Raw genomic sequence first — 15,218 nt, forward strand, 5'->3', positions numbered from 1 at the left:
GCACTTTTTTGCTTGTGCAAACAGAAGCCACTTACCACAACATCCGCAGCACATGCTCGCACTATTGATATTGTGTAAGTGTTGGTTTTATTTTCTGGTATGCTTTTCATGTTAGCAAGTGCTATTGACTTTCCACAAGCTTTGTTTTCTTCAATGGTGCAATATCTACAGTGATAACTATTGGATCCATCCCTCTCTAGTTTCCTTTCTGAGCATTGCAGGATTACTTTGAAGGGATACAGCAATGTAGTGGACTCAAGACTAGCAGGAATGCAGCTCTAGCAATTGGTTATTAGCAGGGTGCTGGCATTATCTACCATCTCCTTCTGACTTCCGATTCCTGCTGAGCTTCGCTGAAATTTTCACAGTTGCTGGGGAAAACTCCGCTTTTCCAGCAAAAACGTATTGTTCCTTGGTTTCATGTAAAGTAATTTGAACTGGCCTGGTCCTCAATGGGCAATTAAGGCTCATTAGCTTTACAGACCTCTGTGGATATGGAATGACACAACTGTTTAGTCTGGACTCTGCTTGGGAGTAAAAGTACGGGAACGGGAAGTGTCATGGGAACATGGTGTATGTGAAGGTTCAACTTAGAGACGTCTTTTGGTCCATCCTGCCTTTGCTCCATCATGAGCATGTCAGCAATCACTTCTCATTATGGGGGACCACACATAGTTAGGTTTTCCAGATGAAACGTTCCGTAAGTAAAATCTTAACTTTGTGCTGTCATGGACTGATATTGTTCTGAACGAGAAACACCGTTTTCAGTTACTGTTAAACATGAATTAGAGTAAGCACCCACTGAAAGGAGCAGTGATCATGTGACCAAAGTGATTACTGTGTAACGTAGAAAGTGCCATATGAACTTGCTCAACCAAAGCATATTCTTGACTTATATTTAATTGCACATGTCCTTTTATTCTCAAAAGGTAGCAAATCCATATGTTTACTTTGCACCTTGTCTTACAGGTTTTGCCTGGCATTCTGCAGAAGCATTGCTGTATTTTACCAGACAGGAATACAGGTAATCACTATATTTTTTTGTCCTGTTAATATGCTTATTACACTTGTACAGGGATCAGATGACCCTCATTGCTCTTCATAAGGGACTTAGAAACAGTGAGAAAAGGGTCACTTAAAACAAGTTGACCCCTGAATTTACATTAGCTCAGTTAAACAAACAAAAATGGTTTACTATGTAATTTTCTGGGAGATTACCATTTGAAGTTGGATGTATACACTTCTAAACCATCTAAATTAACATCTAATACTAATTTGTAACGATGCGATGAATTTAAAAATTTCAACAAAATTAGTTTGGTCTTGCTCCAGATGACTTTGAATGGTTTCCTGCTGCTGTGTGGGAAGAATCATTTGAATTGGCAGACTTCTGATGGTTTGGTTCAGTTTTAAGACTACACAATTATTGAAGTTGTAAAGTACTCTAATATTATAGTTATTTCTAGCATGTTCTGGGCAATTGATATGAAGCAATAGTTTGACTTGGCATGTGCCGGAATTTACTTGGAAGCCTGTTTTAATACCAAGAACTAAGAAGACTTGTCTAACGTGTTCCCTCCTACTTGTTTGCTTAAGGGAAGTGAATTTCTATTCCTGCAATTGAGGCAAGTGCATTAAAGATGGGGAGACTAGAGTTGGAAGATGGTGTTAAGCCCACTTGTATCTTACTTTGAGATGTTGCTTATTCCAGCATACCAAGAAAAATGGGACCAGAACATTCATTGTAGGCTGGTTTGGATAACATTAGAAAGGTCTGGTTTGGACTTTACGCTGAACTGCTGTTCTTGCAAGGATGGCACATTGGAATGGGGACTCTGTGTCTCTGTATGAAGGCCAATATTGTACAGCAGATTCCAGGATAGGAATTTGGGAACCAACTTGAGCTGCTTTGGACTGCCACATCCATACATTATAATACATAGGCTTACTGAACCTGCTTACTCTGGCAAGCATGGCACCATGCCTTGATAACTGTAACCTTTGGCTGGTCATGCAGTGGCAAACCAGGTAACCCCTCCCTATGCCGGGTTTTCCTGCTCTGATGCAGGAAGAATGAGGAAAATTGGATGAGGCTGCCTAAAGATGTTCAGGACTCATGAACCGGCCACTCCTCCACCAGCCTTCCCCTTCCTATCAGGAAGGACCTGCCAGTGGGGGGAAGGCAGTGTTGCTGAATTAGAGTTTGAAAGGAACTTGCCTTTTCAAGGCAAGGGATGAATATTTCAAGAAAGTTGGAAGAGGAAGAGAGTGAATTCAAAGACATTAGAATTCAGAGTAAAGAAATCAAGAGATCATTAGGTTGTGTAATGTTGTATGAATTAATTATAATTAGTAATGAATGATATAATCTTTTTGTAATGATCATGTCTATTAACTTTTCATCTTTTTAATCGTCATCTACTGTGGTCTAGTCTGTGTGATGCAGCAGCCTTTCTCAACATGGTACCTTCCAAATGTTTGGCACTTCAGCTCCTATCAACCCCATTCAGAATGGTCCATGGTCCAAAATGCTGGGGGGTTTAATCAAAAGAGCACCAGTTTAGGGAAGGCTTCTCCAAAGTATGTTTAATACGTGTTCTGCAAGTAAAGCTGAGCGGGGAAATGTACTCAAGCAATTGATACCCACTAGGAAGGGTGCATTTTCAACAAAACTACTAGAAGGTGGTATAATATGGCTTAGTTACTCTGTTAACATATGCTAGTGAGGGCTCTTTCAAATATATTATTCTTCCAAATCTAATCCAGAACAGCTCTGCGGCATTGGAACCTTGCATGGGAAGGTAAACTTGCTTTGTGGGGGAGCCCTTCCTCTATCTTGCATCTGGAATGTGGCACGTAGGCTGTAGAATACAGGCTAGATTTCTTCAAGATGAACTTAAATATCTTAAAAGGAATATTTTTAGTCCTGGTTGTGTAGGAAACTAGTGCTCATGCTAGAGTATGTATTATCAACTGCCAGAACAGGGTCCTTATAAAATATGCAATGAACGCTACTAATAAATCTCAAGCTATCACAGGCATCCGGAAACAGGAACATTTTGCACCATTTCCTAAATGCATGGAAAGAAGGCTTTGGGGAATCTTCTGGGAATGGCTTTCTACAGCACTGGTGTCCAAATAGGAGTAGCATCTGCTCACTTACCAGATACGTGGAATTTGGAAGAAACGTCCCACTGCTAGAATGTCTTTCTTACTTATGGAAGCCTTTTGTTGCATTCCCTGCACCTGGATCTCAGCGTTGTCTGTAGAGCCACTTAGCTTCAGCTTAGTCACAAGCCATTCCACTTGGGAGGAGAGAGAGACATTGGCATCCTCTCCCGTGCCCTTCTGGCCTGAGGACACGACTTTCACATCACTCACACACTCTGGTAGTGGCTTCCTTGTAGTCTCTCCTGCTGCACTGGAACACGTGACTCCAGAATTAGGCATGGTCACTATAAAGGCCGCAGATAGTGCTTTGGTAGGAGTGGCAGAGCTGCTGGGAACCTTTTAAAGGCTTCTCTTGGCTCCACTTCTTTATGAGACATCTGTCTACAGCGGAACAGAACACACTGGGAGCTATCCAGGGTCCTGATCTCAGTTCATCAGAAAAACAACCGTGTCTAGGCGGGTGTGAACCGACCTACCTTGAACTGATGTGCTGTTGACCCTGATTTATCTCAGCTTTTTGCTTTAACCTACTTTACTGGACCTGATTTACTTCAACTTGAACTTACCTCACTCAGCTTGCTTCTCCCCTTGTGGGCTCAGATATAGCAGCAGATGAAATGAGATGAATGCAAGGAAAGGTGCTTCTTAAAATGCGTGGTGCAAGGGTTGCTTAGATCTATAAAAATCACATTGAATCAAGCCTGGAAGTTAACAAGAACTTATTACAGCAATGTGGGTTAGTTTCACTCAAGAGTAATGAGCTGGTGCCTGCCTGCATCGATTGGCTGCCCCTTGTTTACCAGTACATGTTATGCAGCGACAGATTATGAACTTGTCATGCTATTACTTCTTGATAATTCATAAACAAGCTGAGATCATTAACTGGCAGTATGTGTGTATGCTCTTTGCTGCATAATTGGTAAGAGAAGATGCAATAAGACCTCAAATGCTTAAAAGGCCTGCTGTGCTATCAGCTGCAACTTAGAGGTTAACCGAACTTGGCTTTTTTGCTTTTGTCTGCTGTTGCCTAAAACGCTAAGCACCCAAAACCACTTTTGGAAAAGAAAAGGCAATTGACCAAGTCCAAAGAGAAGAGATGCTTAAGTATTTAACCTTCAGCTGTTGCAGAAATGGCTGGTTGAACACATGAGCTATGATTCCCAATCTATTACACAGCAGATTGGGAATTGGGATACAGTGAGCAAGAAACAAGGGTGATAGTATTTCGAACTGGAACAGGAGCAGCAGTGGAGTGTGGGTAGGTATCGTGCATCATGTGGAAAGAGGACTGGATCTGAAAATCATATAAATTTAAACAGAGTTGCATTTAAGGCAGTTTTCATACATAATCAGTGATGTACCATGTTGTATATAATTGGAAGAGTGAAATAGAACCGCATTGGAATCTCATTGTGCGATGGCCTCCTCACTTTCAGCAATCTTTTGTGGGATTGTTATAATGTGTATGTGGACAGCTCTTGAATTCATGGCTCTTAAATGTGAGGTATAGTGGCTTATTAATGCTGCTAAATAGGCAGCTTTAAAAGGCTAATATACTAACTTGGAATGCTACCACAGCAAAGCAGCCATTTAGCTGTCCTTCACATATTATGATAATGTTTCACTATAAAACTTCTGTAGCTAAAACACCTTAAAAAGCAATACCTCTTATATTCCTGGTTCTAATGTAGAGTTCGTGAAGCTGTATTACATTTAATACTGATGACTAAATAAACTTTTCTGCAAAGTGATACCATTTCAGAAGAAAGACCACTAGGAACTTAACTGTTGTTTTGATGAATTGTGAATTAGAAGTAATAGCCTATCTTTCTAGTAACTGAGATTTTCAGTAAACAAAATATGTTGAAAAAATTCCCTGTTGCAGTTAAGCTTTCTTTATTATATGAATTTATATCTTGCCCTATAGATTTCCATGCTTATAATACAAAGTAAAAAAGTAAAATCAGAACATAAAACATTGTAAATTAAAGTTCGGGACCCCTTCCTTTTGCTCTGTAAGATGTTTGTTAATATGTTGTAGTTGGAAACATGTCTACTCAGAAATAAGCAAAAGCCTCATGTCTACCCATAAGGAAGCAAGTTGATCCTCTGAAATTTGCAGGACTGAATTGCACAGCAGTCCTCCCCTGATTCCACCATCTCTGCCTTGCAGGGAAGATGTCCAGATGGCAGCTGATAAAAGACAAGTGCTTTTCCCTGCTATGCACTGAGAAAAGGAAGCTTTTCCAGTACTAAGCAGGGGGAAAACACTTAACTTGCATCAGCTGCTGTTTTCCCTCTATGGTAGAGGGGACAGAGCCAGGAGAAGAAGGCCTAAAAGAGACTCTTCCTAAGCCTCATCACTCCTGTGGACCAGGGACTCCCCATTCCTTAGTGACACCTTGAACAAGTGCGCATGGACTGCTAAGTCATGGCTTCTCTAGCATGTCTTGTGTCATCCTGCAGTGTTTTCAACAGAGTTGCTTAAGAGTTGTTTGATAACAGTATTTCGTTATTGCTATACATCCAGAGTCTAAGGTGGTGAACAATATAAAGTTTAAAAAATAAATAAAAGTAATCAACATTAAGATGGTGGCTGGTCAGCAAGAAAAATCTTCCCTGAATAAGGCAGTTTGTAAGAGGCTCTGAAAACTGCATAGCATTGGTGCCTGCCTGACTTCCCAAGGCAGAGAGTTCTATGGAAGTCGGGCCACCATACTGAAGGCTCTGGCCTCCAGCCAGGCCATGGATTTGTGTAGAAGGACCAGGAGAATGTCCTCCAGTGACCCTAGTGACTGGGCAGGTTGGTAAGAAAGAAGGCACCCTCACAGGTATCCTGGTCCCAAGTTATTCAGGGCTTTGTACATTAGGATTAAAACCTTAAGCTTGGCCCAGTAGCTTATAGGCCACCCTGACAAGCCATGGCTTGTCGTAGGACTTGTTTGCCCACAGCAACTTGCAATGTCTTCCAAACTCAGATTTCAGAGCCGATTGGAGGGCAAGCCCCACAACAAGTGAGCCACTGGTTAAGCGTGGCAAAACCCTGTTCGTGCTCTTGCCAAATGGCTCCAGGCAGGTCTCCATGACCACTGCCCACAATGTTCCCAAGGGGTATTTAGAGGTAGCTGTCCCTGGCTTCCTTGTCTCAGCATGTCTTATTTTATTTTTTTTAATGTCTTTAATGCATGCTGTCATCCTCAAGCCTTGTTCGGGGCTTAGGGAGGTGGTGTGTGATGCTGGCACCAGGGTCTGCCACACCCTGCCCCTTCAGTCCTTCCTTGAGGAGGTGGCCTTGCCCTGAGCCCCTTCCCTTGCATGGAAGGGAATCACTAGCAGGAGCACTGTCCCCACTCTGGCTGGTGGACACTGCTTGCGGCTTGTGGTTGCTGTGCGCAGAATGCCCAGGAGAACAAACCTTGGATCCTGGAAGAGAGAACTTGCTTGCGGGCATGCCCTTTCCAGGATCAACCTGTGCTACCTGCTTCTTTGGGCTGGCAGTGGCAGGGAAAGGTCAGCTGCATGCATGGGCATATAGGAGCCATCACTAGTGACTAGGCTGATGCAGTGGACCATCTCCCACCCCCTCTCCTTAGTGCTGTGGTGGGTAGGTGGGTGGAGATCTGCTAGAATGCCTGCAAGAGGACTGAGACGGGAGGAGGAGGCATCCTACTCCCAACGCACCCAAGTGTTTATCAAGTGCATTGGTGGTAGGGAAGCCATACCTCATAGCTTTCTACATAGTGGCTTGCCATGTTTTGTGACTCCTCCCTGTGCCTCCTGAGGATACCGGTTGGGAGTATTGCATGCATGAATCTCAAGAGCTGCCTGCATGTAGAAAATGAATATATCTGGGAGAAGAGCTGCAGTTTAGTTGTCTCCCCAAGTTGTTAACTTTCTGTGTGGAGGTTCTGAATTTTGTTAGTTCAATATTAAAAAAAACTTGTCTTCCATCCATATTCTAAAGTGCTACTCCCTTCAGGAGACTTCTGTCTTCAACCATAATTGACCTTTGAAAGGGATTTGATTTTTTCTATATAGAAACATTCCCAGTCTGACTCTTAGCTAATAAGAAAAGCTGTAAGAGAGGTTTTGAGAGAGAAATGTAATTAAGATATTTGGTTGTGCAGTACAGCCTCCTCGCAATATAGATCTCTGTGATCTTCAACATCTGCCTGCTCAGATTATATAGAATATTACTATGAGGAAGCATTGCTGTCCATTGTGTGCTGTAGCTTTCAGTCCTGTTTCTATGGAAATAGGAGTGATAGTGCTGTTGACAGAAATTTCGGCCTAGCCTTTTAATCTTCATCTAATCCAGAAGATGCCATTCAGTTGCCAAGTGAACAGTGGACAGGTAATAAGAATTACAGAGGGCTGGCTAGTTCCCATGGATTTATCTTTCTCACCTTACCCTTCCTTTACCTACTGCTGCTGCTAATCATAAACAATAAAAAAATCTACCATTACCCTGTTGGTGTACATGGTGACTTGCAGAGCCTTGAGGATAAGAAGGGAATGTCACTCTTGCCAAAGAATTCACAATCTAAACATGCAGTGGGGAAAAAAGAGAGACAGGGCATGAGGTGGGTAGTGGTGAATGTGGGTGATGTTGGGGAATCTTGTTACATGTAAAAGTTGGGAGTGTGGTTTGAAATGATGAGCCAAAGGCAATCAGAAAACACAGGTTTTGAGTAGGGATTTTATTGGTGGGGGATAGTGGCATAGGAGAGAGAATAAATGGAGCTGAAGCTAATTTGCCCTTAGCCAATTCGACTTGGGTGGATATGTAGGTGCTACAGTGCAAGGAGGAAAAACTCATTTTAAGCAGCTCTGCTGTAGGCTTTATAAACAAGTTGCCCTTTGAGGTGGAGTTTTCTCTTCAGAATTTTATTTTTTGGAGGGAGGAGTCCTCATAAAAGTATACCTCATAGGACTGAAGTATATAACACATTTTTAATACTGGGTTTGTCCTGGAAACAACTTCTGTCAACATGTTAGCTGATATACTAACAGCACACTCCGTCTCAGAGTGTGGACGGTTATGCAGCTAAAATGGCACTGTCCATATATAAGAGAGAGGTATAGGAAGCTGGGGAAGGGAGTACAGTAAACTTTTAGAGGAGGGATGGATACCCCAAAAACAATCCAATGAAGATTGAGCATGTGTAGTTTGTACAAAATGTTTTTGGACTGTGAGGAGAGATACAGAGAGCTGGGGTGGGAGAGAATGAAATCAGAGCATCCTGGGAGAAGGCATTGGTGGCTGACAGGCTTGAATCCTGAATGGGAGCATGTAACATGGCAACTCGTGTTGCTGGCCTAACTTGTTGGCGCTCAGGGTGGCATACATGTCATTAACGCATTTAACCATGGACTTGACCAACTTGGTATCCACCAAATAGTTCAGGTTTCTACTTTCATCAGCTACAGGCAGCACAGCCCATGGCTGAGAAGAGTTAAAATAACTCAGCTTTTTAGTCCCTGGCTTTGTAGTGATTAATCGGGGTGGCGGAGCGGGGGAAGGAGGATTGACAGTATTTGTTAAATTGTTCTCTCTGCATTCTCTTCTGCAGCGCACAAAGTCTCCACACTCCAGGACATCTCATCTAGCATTCACAGCCCTCCATGTTACTGACCTTGTTTGTCTTGGTATTTGTCCAGGACCATGAACTCGCTGAATAACCATGCTTTGCTGGAACTCTGACCATGTTTGACAGTGATTAGTTGCTGTATGGGGAAGGTTTTTGAGCATAGGTCTTTTGACCTTAAAAACAGCTGGTTCCAGACTTTGGAATTTGCTCACGAAAGCTGTAACATTGTCTCATACTTTTTCCTTGGGATCTAAATGTAGAAAGAGTGTTGACGATGTCTTCCCATAGCAGTGCCTTAGTGCATCACTGAGCACATTCAATTTTAACCATTGGCAAACCTGTGGGAAGTTATGTTAGTGGGTGTTTGCTTTGAGTTTCACAGAGGAAAAGGATGCCAGGAGGTATATTTCTAGGCATTACTTGGAGAAATGTGTTTAGATTGAGCCTCTGGTTCTCAACTTGCGTGGCAGACCTACAAATCCTCCATAAATTCTACTTTTACCCAGTAGTAAATCCTACTTTTACCTTTTACACAGACCTGTGCCTGTGTTGCTATCTTGACTAGAAAAGAAAATGACCAGTCAGTGAATTTATTGGTTTGATAGGCAGTACTGGAAGCCACTGGACTCATTCACTGATTTCCAATACTGTACTACCAATCAAACTAATACCTGGAAGGGACATAGTATTCTCTCACCTGTCATTTCGTTCCTTAGTAAAGATAGGCTTCACAGAAAAGGTGAGTCGTCACCCAACATGACACTTAGGCAAGGTCAGTTGAGTCTTCTGCCATATTTGGACACTGTATTTGGGGTTTGGGACACTGTATTTAGGGTTTTAATGTTTTAAACCACCCAGAGACCCCTCTGGGCTATTGGGGTGCTATATAAATGCAATAAAAAAATAAGTCCGTCCGTCCGTCCTCCAACAGGGAACATTTCTCTTTTTACTCAGGTGCTGAATGTCACATGCTAAATTTGGAATTGTTCTATCCTATAGCAGAAGTGGGAAAACACATGACTTGCTATCCTCTTGAAGTCAACCTGCCACTACCAGCCAAAAAAGCCATATTTTCTCAGTTAAAACAAGATTGCAGGGAACGTCTGCCCTGTTTTAAATGGAATATGCTAGATTTTAGTACTGATGCAGTTTGAGTGTGTGGCAGCAGTGATGGCCTCAGCAACGGAGCCTGACAGGTTCCAGGGGTAGGAATTGGTCCTCTGATTCTCAGATGCTGTCACCTCTGCTCTACAAGTTTATGCTTGTAGGGCCTTTCCCCACAACCATCCTAGATGGCGACGCTTGCCATGAGGAGCTTAATTTTGTGGCAGTGGCAGCAGACCGGACGTGGCTTCCGAGTTTGTTCTGCACTTACTGTCAGTGCAAAGTCACCAGGCTGTTTGCAACCAGTAGCTGTCCTAGACTAAGCTGGTTGTGTGAAGAGACCACTCAGTCAAGTCCTTTTCACAACTGAGATGGTGGGGGGCTCTGCTACTAAAATATCACCTTGCCTTCCTTTGAATCTCAAGGTAAATGAAGGAAAATTTGTTTTAAAGAAGATCACTTTCAAAAGACTGCAAATGCCTTGAAGCAGATTAATCAGTGTATCTATGCTGCTGTAGTATTACTGTTTGTTTGTTTGTTTTTAAAGAAAACTAATATACATTGTCAGCAGCACAAGTTGCATCAATTAAGGTTTTATAGCCTGTGTTGATGCTGATTAACTACAATGCTAAATGAAGATGGGGAAATAGCAAGAATGATTGATGTTTTATTTAAAAGCCACAGTTTGTTTGTTTAGTAGTTCAATTTAATTCGTAAATAGGTACTAAGGTAGTATAAATCATACTGAAGCATCTACTTGATATGGATGGGCTTTTGACATGGAGTTGTGAGGGACAGAACATTGAAATGCTTAGGCTAGAACATAATGTGCCAAGTTGTGTAACAGAGTGTGTGAGTGACTGTGAGGGATTGATTTAAAATATGTATAAGCTACCTTGTAGGGCAACCCATCCCTCGAAAAGTGGCATACCATGAGCCACGCTGGATGGGAAAAGCTGGGAGTTGTAGGACATTTTTCTGTCTAAATAAGCAGAGGGTGGTGCCCTGAGAGGTTAAGAGACTTCAACAATGCACCTTTAAAAACCATAGGAGCTGTGGGACAACTTTGTCCTCCTTTAGAGGGCTTTATTGCTCTCCTTACCCTAACACCCTAAATCACTAGGGTTGTATCAAGACAAAATGAGTGAAAGCTCTGCCATAATATGGCTGCTAAATGCTTGACATTGTAAGATCAGCTTTAGCCTTAAGGTGGGATCTTGGTCTTATCAGGAATCCATGCTGCAAATTTTGCTGACCACCTACACCTTAGATATGCTAACGTGTGCCTATCCTAAAGCGTCTTCCTTTCTGTACACTTGGGATATGCAGATATTTGCCTGTCCTTCTTCCAGTGCTGTTTGCCTTGATCCATTCAGCCCTTTCTGTTTGACTTTCCCAGTGCTGTTTGCCTTTCCATTCAGCCCTTTTTGTTTCACTTTCCCGTGCCTCTAGCAAACTGTCTGCATGATCCCCCCATCCTCCCGCAGATGGTGAATGGAGCTGATAGGTTGTTGGATCATCTTGTACAAGCTCCATCTCTGTAATCCCTCTGGGGGCTACCTACATGCTTCATGCATTTCCTGCATGTCTGAATTAAACCATACATGTTCCTGATTGTACACCCCCAGCATACCAACTCTTTTGTTTTCTTGTCAGTTGCTAGAGTTATAGAAGGCGCTTCAGCTTAGGAAGCTCTCTGAGTTCTCAAGTTATAACTCTGCGAGCTTCTGCTCCCCTCATTCCCTGCCGCTTATTCACCCCTGAAGGATTAATTGCATTTGGTAGTGTGTTGATCTAAAGGACATGGAAAGAAAAGAACTTTACTAGAACATCTTCAGTATAGGTCATGCAGATTTACTTATCCAAGGGATTTGGTTTATTATGGGACATAAAACTGCAATCAAAAAGCAAAATGTTGATATCCAACTCAGTACGTTCCCTAAATGATCTAGGAGACAGGTAATTTAGAGTTTGTTGCTGCTGGAGATGCATGGAAATTGTAAGGGCTTTGGAAATAAAAAGCTCTTCTCTGCACCTGAGGCAGAAGAACAAAAGGCAACTGCTTGAGCTATATTACTTCTAGGAAAACTCATCCAGGGAATAGCTTGAGGGTAAATTGTTATGAGCAACTCAGACAGCTTTGGCTATTGGACAGTATAGAAATGCAATAAATACAAAAAGGATCCACCTAAATTGAGTAATAGGCTGTGATGCCTTTCCTATTGAAGGCTTTAAACCTTTGAATTCCCTGGATAAAGGCAACCTAAAATTAAACCATACCTGGAACAAAAGCATTGGATGACTTCATGTTTTAAATATTACAACAGCAATTGTCCACTGCATAGAAATCATACTTTAGGATGCAGCTTCCTCCAGCCCTGGTCACCACAGCCAGTGATGAGGGGATGATGGGGTTTCAGTCCAACAGCATTTAGGCCAAGGGGAAAACCTTTGGACTTCAGCTCCTGCAATCTCTCCTGCAATCTCTGAACTTTGTCCATGCTGCTTGGGGCCGATAAGAATTGGAGTCCAACAATATCCAGAGGGGCTCCGGTTCTTCACACCTGTCTTAGACTTCTATTTGCACACTGATTGCATAAAGGCAAATGTTATGAGCCATGGTGGTGATAGAATGAAGACTGTTGTTTAAAAGGATGGCTTGCTAGGGTTTGAAATGGCCTTGCTGTGCATTCAGAGAAGATTGTGACAAATCCTAAACTTTTAAAAAAGTATTCTCTAACTGCATCTGCAAAGAAAACAAACATTGAGCATTTTCACAATCTGGCCAGAAACTCAGTGACGAATCTATCCTTTCCTAGAATCTGTTATTACTAAATAAATAAATAGCCATCCAATTATTTGTTGGTATACAGTAGTGTAATTATATCTCTCTTAAAACCATAGATAAAAGCATATAGCTAAAAGAGTGGCTTATGTCAAAATCCACAGGAACTAATGCCACAAAATATTCAAAATGCAGGAGATCAGCTTAGAAAACATTCAGCATTGTTCTTCAGGATGGCTTTAAAAAATAGCCATGTGGTGGTAAGCATGGCCCTTTTAGTCATCAACAGCTCACAAAAGGGCCCTGTTAATGGTTAAAAGCTAGGAAACAAAAGAGTTAGAATAATGGTCACATTTGAAAAGGGACAGTGATGAATTACTCTCCCTGACATGGGGGCTATTTAAAATTCAGTACCGGAAAAATGAAATGGAAATACTTACCTGGGTTTGAGAAGTATTCAGGTTATTCCGGAGAAGATAAAAGGACAGGGGCTGGTTAGCCTGAAGCTCTAATAGGGTAACACAGCAGACAATCATACTTGGCAGCTATGTGAGCCAATGTTAAGACCTGTAAGTGCTTTACCTTATATAAGGTAGGGCAGTATGATTTCCATTTAGAAAGACAGCATGGCATCTCTAAGGTCACCTAGTTCGGAGCTGAGCTGCGATGCAAAATCAAGAACATGCTGGCTTGATTTGCTACCATGTACTTGCAATGGTAGGTGTGATGGTAAAGCATATGGGAATTGTTGAATGTTTCTTGTTAAGAGGTTCCAAGTGACTACTGGGAGGACTTACCAGATATAAATATGGAATGAGGGCTATGAAGCAAAATAATTCTTCAGTTTTCTGCTCAATTTACAGACTTGAAAGGATAACTGAAAATCAGATACATTTTTTCCAATTGTTTTCATGAGGAGAGAGCCACATACTTAATTTTTCCAATGAAATCAATAAAATTTCACATACGCTTAGTTTGGGCTATATAGTATCTTAACATCATTATGTGTCCTCATCACCACATATGTACTGATATATGTATATGGTAGGGATGGGGGACAAATTTTTGCATTGACAAAAAAATAACATGAAAATGCCTATTGGGGAAATTCTTCTTACCTGGTTGTGGCTGTGCTAATAGCCCATGGTATGCCCTCCCTTTCCTTCTTCCCTCTCTTCCATGCTGGGTATGCAAATACTGCTATAGCAATCATGGACCCTGGGAAATGTAAACTTATCTCCATGTAAAAATAGCTATTTTCCCAGGGGCTTTTGACATGTCAAAGAAGAAAAAGAGGAAGGAGGGAGGGCAGGACCGGTTTCCTGACCCTTCTTACCCAGGTGTTGCCAATATGACCGGGCAGGAGAAGGAGCAAAGACTTCCTGCGTCTGGAACATCTTCTGGGTGAAGAAGTTGGAGAGAAACTGAAGAAAGGACTCGGCTCATTGTTGGGGCAGGGAAGGGATTTAGACCCCCCTCATGTCCCCAGGAACTTCACCAGAAGAGGTGGAGGCGCATGGGGGTTGCTGAAGGGATTTGGGACCCTCTCTCAATGATTTTATCAGAACTACACAAGTTCTGACGGAGGTCTCAGAACTGGGTTCATAAAAAACCATGCCAGATTTTGAACATTTTAGGCAAATGGCTTGGTTAGATGAATCTGATCATGAATCAAGCTCAGGAACTGAATTTATATTGGAATTGTACTGAAGATGGCCAACACTAAGTAGGGTGAAAACAAATATTTTTATATTAGAGCTATATCCCATTTTTTTCTTACACCAAACTCAAGGTGCCTTAGCTCATTCTCCTCCTCTTGCACACCATCTTATCTCCACAACAACAACCATGCGAGGTAGGTTGGGCTGAGAGTCTATGACTGGCCCAAAGTGACTCAGTTGGCTTCATGGCTGAGTGGGGACTAGAACCCAGCTCGCCTGAGTTGGAGACACATGTTTTTAACTACTACACCACACTGGCTTTGTCTCAGCATATGCCTCTGAGAGACAATTTTGGGGAATATGTGGTGGCCATTTTGTCTTGGTTCCAATTTCTCATTGGTTCCTTTTGATCTTATATAACTTCCTAGAACTGTAGTTCTCATAATGAATTCCTCTGAAAGCCTAAGCTTCTGAGATAATTCAAGGATACTTTTGAACGAAGAAGAAAACTTCATATACAGCTAGATTTTAAGTAATCTCTTTCTAGCTCCAAAATGGTGAGGGGTGAGGCTGTTTTATTTCTGGAATAAATATGCAACATAGTTTTAATTGTACAGTGAAACATTTTGTGTGTTTGCAGTGTGTTCATAATGAGTTGGGGTGGAATCTTTTGAAACTGTTTCCCATTGCTAAATTTTTGAACCATTCAAACCTGTTGCTATAGAAACAATAATAGTAAGAAGACACATTAATCAGATGTACTGCATTATATTTGCCTCTTTCTGATGGCCATGCATATTATTATTATCAACATTATTTTATATTTTGTTCCTTGATGTTTTACCCTTTTGAACAGCATTCCCACCAAAATACTAATGGACATGAAAATGTTTTAATAGCTTATTC

General features: G+C 41.8%; 1 protein-coding gene across 1 annotated transcript in view; it reads left to right on the top strand.

Moving 5' to 3' along the window:
• The first annotated feature begins 957 nt into the window (after positions 1–957).
• The window catches only part of DLGAP2 (DLG associated protein 2), a 377,632-nt gene continuing 363,371 nt past the window's right edge, over positions 958–15,218 (top strand). The window contains exon 1 of the mRNA XM_044419196.1: positions 958–1,024. The gene's annotated coding sequence lies outside the window, so the exon portion shown is untranslated. The remainder of the gene's footprint in view (positions 1,025–15,218) is intronic.

The sequence above is a fragment of the Varanus komodoensis genome, unplaced genomic scaffold (assembly GCF_004798865.1).
Source record: "Varanus komodoensis strain SLA01 unplaced genomic scaffold, ASM479886v1 scaffold10, whole genome shotgun sequence".
In the NCBI taxonomy this organism is placed as follows: Eukaryota; Metazoa; Chordata; class Lepidosauria; order Squamata; family Varanidae; genus Varanus; species Varanus komodoensis.